The sequence below is a fragment of the Rhinoderma darwinii genome, chromosome 3 (assembly GCF_050947455.1).
Source record: "Rhinoderma darwinii isolate aRhiDar2 chromosome 3, aRhiDar2.hap1, whole genome shotgun sequence".
Lineage (NCBI taxonomy): Eukaryota > Metazoa > Chordata > Amphibia > Anura > Rhinodermatidae > Rhinoderma > Rhinoderma darwinii.
In genome coordinates this window covers 77468572-77477499 of record NC_134689.1, presented here as the reverse complement: position 1 = coordinate 77477499, position 8928 = coordinate 77468572, and the positions used below count along the sequence as shown (strand labels likewise).

The following is an 8928-nucleotide window of genomic DNA, read 5'->3' as shown; positions in this document are numbered from 1 at the left end:
GAAACATCGCAATTTATATGAACTAGACTATAGACTCCTACCCTGATTGCTTGTGCCGGCAGGTACACACACCTCAATAAATCTTTCCAGTATGGCATTTATTGCAGTTCTGTTTTCTTAGTGCCATTTTACATTAAGTTTCCATACATAAGGTAAATACATACTTACATTTTGCTATATGTACCTAGATCAATCCATTATAGCTACATATTAATGGGCCACATTGGGTCATTATCATCAAGTACCTATGCTACTGTATTGAGTGTATGTTTTTTCATGACGATTAAGATCACATACATACTCTTCACTGAATTATTGTCACACTTATTATGACTATTCAATGCTTAGTTAATTAATTTCTCAGCATTATAAATTATCAAGCAAATTTGAATTAGCCCATTATACATTCAATGGTATCATAGGATCGCGCAGTATATTTTGTAAAGGAATTTATAGCCTACTCCTTGGGATTCCAGATTTACAGTTTCTGATATTTGCCTACGTTTTTGTACACTTATAATATTATTACCAGCCACTAGTTGGTTTTATTCATTTCGAATTTATTTTCTAACACCAGTCTATACATATATATACCACTTGTACATGGTTCTATACATTTTGAACTTATTTTCCAATATCAGTCTATGCACAACAATACCATCTGCATATGACTTTTCCTATGGTTATATATACAACTAGTGTTTAATTCATTTGTTAGGTTTTTAGGTATGTAATCAACAATATTTATTATTACACTATTTTATGACAATGTGACTTGTATTGATGAGTTATAAAACGTAATCAAGGTACACCATCGTAACTCGTTGAATGTCCCTTTCTATGAATACTCACATCCTTTCATTCTCTAACTCTGTTGTTGTTGTTGTCTATTACCATTATTAACTATCAGCGGACTTTAACTGATCTTACTTGATGCTCTTTCTATCAGCAAACACAGCTTGTTTTGCATACTATATAAGTCCATATTCACACTCACTGAGCTTTGTTAATGCGCATTTTTTTCATCAGCCTTTTTCTTTTTCATCAGCTCTTTATCCGTTGCGGTTCGCTCGGCCACAGGGGTTTTTTCTCTGTGATCCGACAGGTTATACGATGTATTTTTGGGTTTATATCTTTGAGCCATTCGTTTCCATTCTTTATTAACCAATTCACCTAACATAATGTGCATTTATTTTAGACTGACAGTTGTCTCGAACAACTATTGACATAAATGAATTGAATTACCATAGACCATTTACATTCTATAATACTACAGCATTTTGATCCTTCTTCATTTCTGTTTTTAATCTCTTTATATTTTCTCACATTTTTCAATGTTTCAATTTGTCAACATGTCATGTTTGCTTTTTATGTATAAGTACTGATAAGGCCGTGTGTCTCAGTCTCTTTTGTATGCACTCATTTAAGATATACGGGTTTACCATCTACTATCATTAACGATATTGTTACATTTATACCCGTTACTTTTATTATTCTTCCTATTATATTATACCAATATGACATTGTTAATATACATATGAGGGCTAGGTTTTCAACTAGCTTTGGTTCGTATTTACTCATACTACTAGCCACTCCTTAATTCTTGGTATCTACCAATTACCAGCATTTGCATATTGGCCTTTCCTGCTGATTGATTAGCATATAAGGATATCTCAGACACACGGTCTTCTACTCATTTGCCATGACTAAGATCGCAGACTGCGATCGAAACGCGTAGGCTCAGGTTCAAGCCCTGACTACTCACACCTTGGGACTGCGTCTCCCTTCTGTTTTATGCTTTTTTCTTCAATAAACATGGGACTTCGTTTTCCCTTTTAACTTACCATCAGCGCTGGATCAACTCTTCTCTACATCCATTGCCTTACACCGCGGGCCGTCGCGGGGATCCGACTGACGCTGTCTGGAGACGCACACTGGTGAGCTGGAGGTTCTCTCCCTTTCTTCATTCCATATCACGGCTTAGCCTCCGTGCACACCAGCCGATAGTTTGCACAGTCATTTTTTCAATGTTCATTTTTCTGGGAGCTATATCTTATCTGTTATATATGCTGAATACAGACGTCATGTATAATATCTGGCATCCCTTACTATTGATTATAGTGACCATCACGTCATTCTGATCTGGCACTCAGAACTGTTCTGGGAATTACAAATTCCTTTTCCTGCCTCAGGAAGCCATTTCAGCCTGTGCAACGTTTTACACTCCCAAGGAATACATATTTTGCAATTCACGATTGTGTTGCTTTTGTCATGTTTTTTATGTGACTTTGTTTTTAATCCAGTTTTGAAGAATAGTTTCGTATCTACTCTGTATCTATTATATCAAGAGTCTATCCTTTCATCCATTGGCATCGGTTACCGTCACATTACGATACCATTAATACTAACATGTCGTTTTCCCAAACACCCCAGCGGTCAAGAGTCGAAATGGCAGCAATGGTTTTTTGAGACCCTAATCATGCTAATTTGTCCCATTCCAATTCATCTCTACATAATAGATTTAAGGAATTGGAAAAATTGTCTGTCAATGAAACCAAAGTGTGGTGGGATTTAACCACACTTCAGAATTACATCTCGAAAAACATGATCCCTCGGGGTCTGAGAGTAAGAAAAATGCCTACACATAACTACTCGGATGATTTTTCAAAGGAATGGAATAACATCTTGACGGATTGTTCACTCAATCTCATGCGGCTTATCACAAAGCAAGAGAATATCAAACTAGTGGAATTACAACAGGACATTAGCAAAGTTAGGGATGAGTTCAATTCTTTCTCCAGCTCACCAGACTTCGCCCTGCTACAAAAACGCACGGAAGATCACCTGGAGCAATTAGAGAAATCAATTGCTGAAACCAAAAAATCCAAGTTTCATAGGGATACCCAGGATTATAATAACAATGAAGTCTACACGTGGCACCGTTCCAATTACAACAGATTCAAGACCAAATCAATCTTGAGAAACAGACGGTCGCCACATAACCGCTCCCTTAACTCTCACAGAGTCAGTTTCAGCTCCACTGAACCTGAAACTACAGATGGGGCAGAAGGAGAATCAGACACGGACACGTCCATATACAACCAACAATCTAGATCCAACTTCAAACGCACCAGAGATGTTTCAAAAAACGGAGGAGGAGGGGGGGCCGAAAGCATCAATCCAGCCGACATCATATTGCCCCGCAGACTGAGGAACCAGAGATACTAAGAACTCTTGATGTGGTTAATCTTTCATCAGTGTCATTAACCCAAGCTCAGATTCATGTTCTTTCACTAGGACTCAATTTCGTACCAAATTCTAATTTCGACCCTTTCCACACTTTGCTTGATATTAATAAGTTTGTACGCAATCTTACCGTTAAGAGACACTTCTCAACCCCACAAGAGCCTTCATCTATCTCTCCATCTGAAACACTGACAACAGTTTCACCAGTTAATGCATATCGGAAATTATCGTTTCTGGAACAAACAACACTCTTACATCTGGAGGATTTAGCTGGACATTACATCAACCCATCTCCTCTCTCTGCATCCAAATTTGAAACCAAGAACCCAGGATTCTACCCGATTCATTCTCGCACAGAGTCTATGGACACTTTCCAGCAAATTGTAGAACGTGAGCTGTTTAAAATTCAAGAAGCAGCTAAATATGACACCTCCTCACATAATCTTACATTACTTGATAAACAGGCTATTAAATCCTTACATGATAACCATGACATAGTCATTCGCATGGCTGATAAGGGGGGTAGTGTCACCGTGTTAGACAAGGATGTGTATATCAACCAAATCATGTTATTGTTAAATGACACAGATACGTATATTAAGCTACAAGATAATCCAACTGACATGTTCCACAACGCCTTACAACAGATATTAGATAAAGGCTTAAATCTGGGTATTTTTACAACTAGAGAACACAAATATCTGTCAGTGGAACATCCGATAGTTCCCATTCTTCATGCACTTCCTAAAACACACAAGGGTTTGAATCCCCCTCCCATGCGACCCATTGTTTCGGGTATAGGCTCTCTTACAGAAAAGATTTCCGAATGGTTGGATACTTTTCTCCAGCCTTTAGTCACCAGAATTCCGGGATATCTCAAGGATACCAAGGATGTCCTACAGGCATTCCATAAGAAAATTTGGCAATGTGATTTCACCTGGCTTTCTTGTGACGTTGTTGCCCTCTACACCAGCATCCCTCGAGATGTTGCTCTAGAGGCCCTCAGGTATCACCTTCATAAATAAAGTGGATATGACCCTAACATGCAATTATTTCTAATACAAATTACTCAGTATCTCATGACGCATAACTACTTCAGCTTCATAAACCAATTTTATTTACAAAAATGTGGTGTTTCCATGGGGGCCAAATTCTCCCCCTCCATTGCCAATCTCACCATGGCATGGTGGGAGGAACATTACATTTATTCTCCAACTAACCCTTTTCTTGACCACATACACTGGTATGGCAGATACATTGATGACCTCCTACTTATATGGGAGGGAGATGTATCTGCCATACCACTGTTTATGTCCTTTATTAACACCAATGGATCTAATCTCAAATTTACCTTTCATTTTAATTCTTCATACATCAATTTTCTAGACCTAAGTTTTTCGTGCATAATAGGAGACATAATTCAGTCTAACATCTACCGCAAATCTATATCAGGAAATACAATACTGCATGCATCAAGCTGTCATCCCACACACACGGTTTCTGCCATTCCTATCGGTGAACTCACACGCGCCAAACGCAATTGTAGTTCCCATATGAGTTATATCAAAGAAGAGTCTATCATCTGCAATAGGTTAAAAGCAAGAGGCTACAAGAACTGGACCCTATCAAGGGCTAAAAACATAGTCGCTACCAAAAATAGAGATTCCCTTATATCAATGGATAATACTCAAACCATTTCAACCCGGAGTCAAAATATTCCAACTCTAGTTTTGCAATACAGTAAGCAGTTCAACACCATCAAAAACATGGTGTTGAAATACATCCCCTTACTGTATGACGATCCAACACTAGAAAACCTTTTAAAAAATGGATGCAGAATAGTATCTCGTAGGGCACAAACCTTGGGCAACATATTGTCTCCATCATTTCTGCCAACTAATAACCCTAAACCTTCATGGCTAACTTATAAAGGATTTTATAGGTGTGGGATTAATCCCTGCAAAGTTTGCACTTTTGCCAAAATTAATAAACAATATTCCAACTCTTCAGAAACCACCACCTTTGCTATTAAAACATATATGAACTGTAACAGCGACCATGTAGTGTATATTATCGAATGCACAACATGCAATCTCAAATACGTCGGCTGCACTACCAGGAAATTTAAAATTCGCATATTAGAACACCTTAGTTATATACGCAATCCATCCATCGTCAATATTTCTAATGCAGCCAGGCATTTTGTGACTTGCCACAATAGAAATGTCAGCTCTTTTTCCACATATGCTATTGAAAAAGTAAGGGGTACAAAAAGAGGGGGTGATTTAAAACAGCGTTTACTTACCAGGGAGGCCTTTTGGATTTATAGTTTGGAGACTCGCTTCCCCAAAGGACTCAACCTTAGGAAGGATCTCATGTTTCATTATTGAAACATCGCAATTTATATGAACTAGACTATAGACTCCTACCCTGATTGCTTGTGCCGGCAGGTACACACACCTCAATAAATCTTTCCAGTATGGCATTTATTGCAGTTCTGTTTTCTTAGTGCCATTTTACATTAAGTTTCCATACATAAGGTAAATACATACTTACATTTTGCTATATGTACCTAGATCAATCCATTATAGCTACATATTAATGGGCCACATTGGGTCATTATCATCAAGTACCTATGCTACTGTATTGAGTGTATGTTTTTTCATGACGATTAAGATCACATACATACTCTTCACTGAATTATTGTCACACTTATTATGACTATTCAATGCTTAGTTAATTAATTTCTCAGCATTATAAATTATCAAGCAAATTTGAATTAGCCCATTATACATTCAATGGTATCATAGGATCGCGCAGTATATTTTGTAAAGGAATTTATAGCCTACTCCTTGGGATTCCAGATTTACAGTTTCTGATATTTGCCTACGTTTTTGTACACTTATAATATTATTACCAGCCACTAGTTGGTTTTATTCATTTCGAATTTATTTTCTAACACCAGTCTATACATATATATACCACTTGTACATGGTTCTATACATTTTGAACTTATTTTCCAATATCAGTCTATGCACAACAATACCATCTGCATATGACTTTTCCTATGGTTATATATACAACTAGTGTTTAATTCATTTGTTAGGTTTTTAGGTATGTAATCAACAATATTTATTATTACACTATTTTATGACAATGTGACTTGTATTGATGAGTTATAAAACGTAATCAAGGTACACCATCGTAACTCGTTGAATGTCCCTTTCTATGAATACTCACATCCTTTCATTCTCTAACTCTGTTGTTGTTGTTGTCTATTACCATTATTAACTATCAGCGGACTTTAACTGATCTTACTTGATGCTCTTTCTATCAGCAAACACAGCTTGTTTTGCATACTATATAAGTCCATATTCACACTCACTGAGCTTTGTTAATGCGCATTTTTTTCATCAGCCTTTTTCTTTTTCATCAGCTCTTTATCCGTTGCGGTTCGCTCGGCCACAGGGGTTTTTTCTCTGTGATCCGACAGGTTATACGATGTATTTTTGGGTTTATATCTTTGAGCCATTCGTTTCCATTCTTTATTAACCAATTCACCTAACATAATGTGCATTTATTTTAGACTGACAGTTGTCTCGAACAACTATTGACATAAATGAATTGAATTACCATAGACCATTTACATTCTATAATACTACAGCATTTTGATCCTTCTTCATTTCTGTTTTTAATCTCTTTATATTTTCTCACATTTTTCAATGTTTCAATTTGTCAACATGTCATGTTTGCTTTTTATGTATAAGTACTGATAAGGCCGTGTGTCTCAGTCTCTTTTGTATGCACTCATTTAAGATATACGGGTTTACCATCTACTATCATTAACGATATTGTTACATTTATACCCGTTACTTTTATTATTCTTCCTATTATATTATACCAATATGACATTGTTAATATACATATGAGGGCTAGGTTTTCAACTAGCTTTGGTTCGTATTTACTCATACTACTAGCCACTCCTTAATTCTTGGTATCTACCAATTACCAGCATTTGCATATTGGCCTTTCCTGCTGATTGATTAGCATATAAGGATATCTCAGACACACGGTCTTCTACTCATTTGCCATGACTAAGATCGCAGACTGCGATCGAAACGCGTAGGCTCAGGTTCAAGCCCTGACTACTCACACCTTGGGACTGCGTCTCCCTTCTGTTTTATGCTTTTTTCTTCAATAAACATGGGACTTCGTTTTCCCTTTTAACTTACCATCAGCGCTGGATCAACTCTTCTCTACATCCATTACTTGAGTGAATGTTATAGAGAATGGAACTCCACTAAACTACTGCTGGGTACCTCCCAGGGTAGTTTTTCTGTATTTTCAGGTTAAAGCAAGAACAAGGGTTCTTCAGGACCTCTTTGTTACAGCACTGTTAATCATAAACCAATAACTACATGATGGAAATGGACAAGAAACAGTTCTAATCTTTCTATTTTAAATTCCCAAAAACTGGACCCTTAACATGACGGTTTTTTCTTCCATATCTGAAAGGCTTGGCTTTTCTATAAGTCAGGTTGGCCGAGCGGTCTAAGGCGCTGCGTTAAGGTCGCAGTCTCCCCTGGAGGCGTGGGTTCAAATCCCACTTCTGACAATACAACTTTTCTTAAACACACTGCAATGTCATTCCAGACAGCGCTAGTGAAAAAACCCACTATGCCAAAACACGCCCCAAAATGTTAGACTCTTCAGATGACTGGCTTGGCATCCAATCTTGAAAGTTTTCTTATTTGTGTAGGATAGGATGACCGAGCAGTCTCTCGTGAAGGCGTGGATTTAAATCCCACTTTTGAATACTCATATTTAAGTAAACTATGTAAGACAATACCGATTCCTCTGCTTACTTGAGTGAATGTTATAGAGAATGGAACTCCACTAAACTACTGCTGGGTACCTCCCAGGGTAGTTTTTCTGTATTTTCAGGTTAAAGCAAGAACAAGGGTTCTTCAGGACCTCTTTTTTACAGCACTGTTAATCATAAACCAATAACTACATGATGGAAATGGACAAGAAACAGTACTAATCTTTCTATTTTCTATTTCATATTTAAGTAACTATGTAAGACAATACAGATTCCTCTGCTTACTTGAGTGAATGTTATAGAGAATGGAACTCCACTAAACTACTGCTGGGTACCTCCCAGGGTAGTTTTTCTGTATTTTCAGGTTAAAGCAAGAACAAGGGTTCTTCAGTACCTCTTTGTTACAGCACTGTTAATCATAAACCAATAACTACATGATGGAAATGGACAAGAAACAGTTCTAATCTTTCTATTTTAAATTCCCAAAAACTGGACCCTTAACATGACGGTTTTTTCTTCCATATCTGAAAGGCTTGGCTTTTCTATAAGTCAGGATGGCCGAGCGGTCTAAGGCGCTGCGTTAAGGTCGCAGTCTCCCCTGGAGGCGTGGGTTCAAATCCCACTTCTGACAATACAACTTTTCATAAACACACTGCAATGTCATTCCGACAGCGCTAGTGAAAAAACACGCCCCAAAATGTTAGACTCTTCAGATAACTGGCTTGGCATCCAATCTTGAAAGTTTTCTTATTTGTGTAGGATAGGATGACCGAGCAGTCTCTCGTGAAGGCGTGGATTTAAATCCCACTTTTGAATACTCATATTTAAGTAAACTATGTAAGACAATACCGATTCCTCTG

General features: G+C 37.4%; 1 non-coding gene across 1 annotated transcript; it reads left to right on the top strand.

Moving 5' to 3' along the window:
• The first annotated feature begins 8616 nt into the window (after positions 1–8616).
• Positions 8617–8699, top strand: TRNAL-AAG (transfer RNA leucine (anticodon AAG)). Its single transcript has one exon. It is a non-coding gene; the product is annotated as a tRNA-Leu (tRNA).
• The last annotated feature ends 229 nt before the right edge of the window (positions 8700–8928 follow it).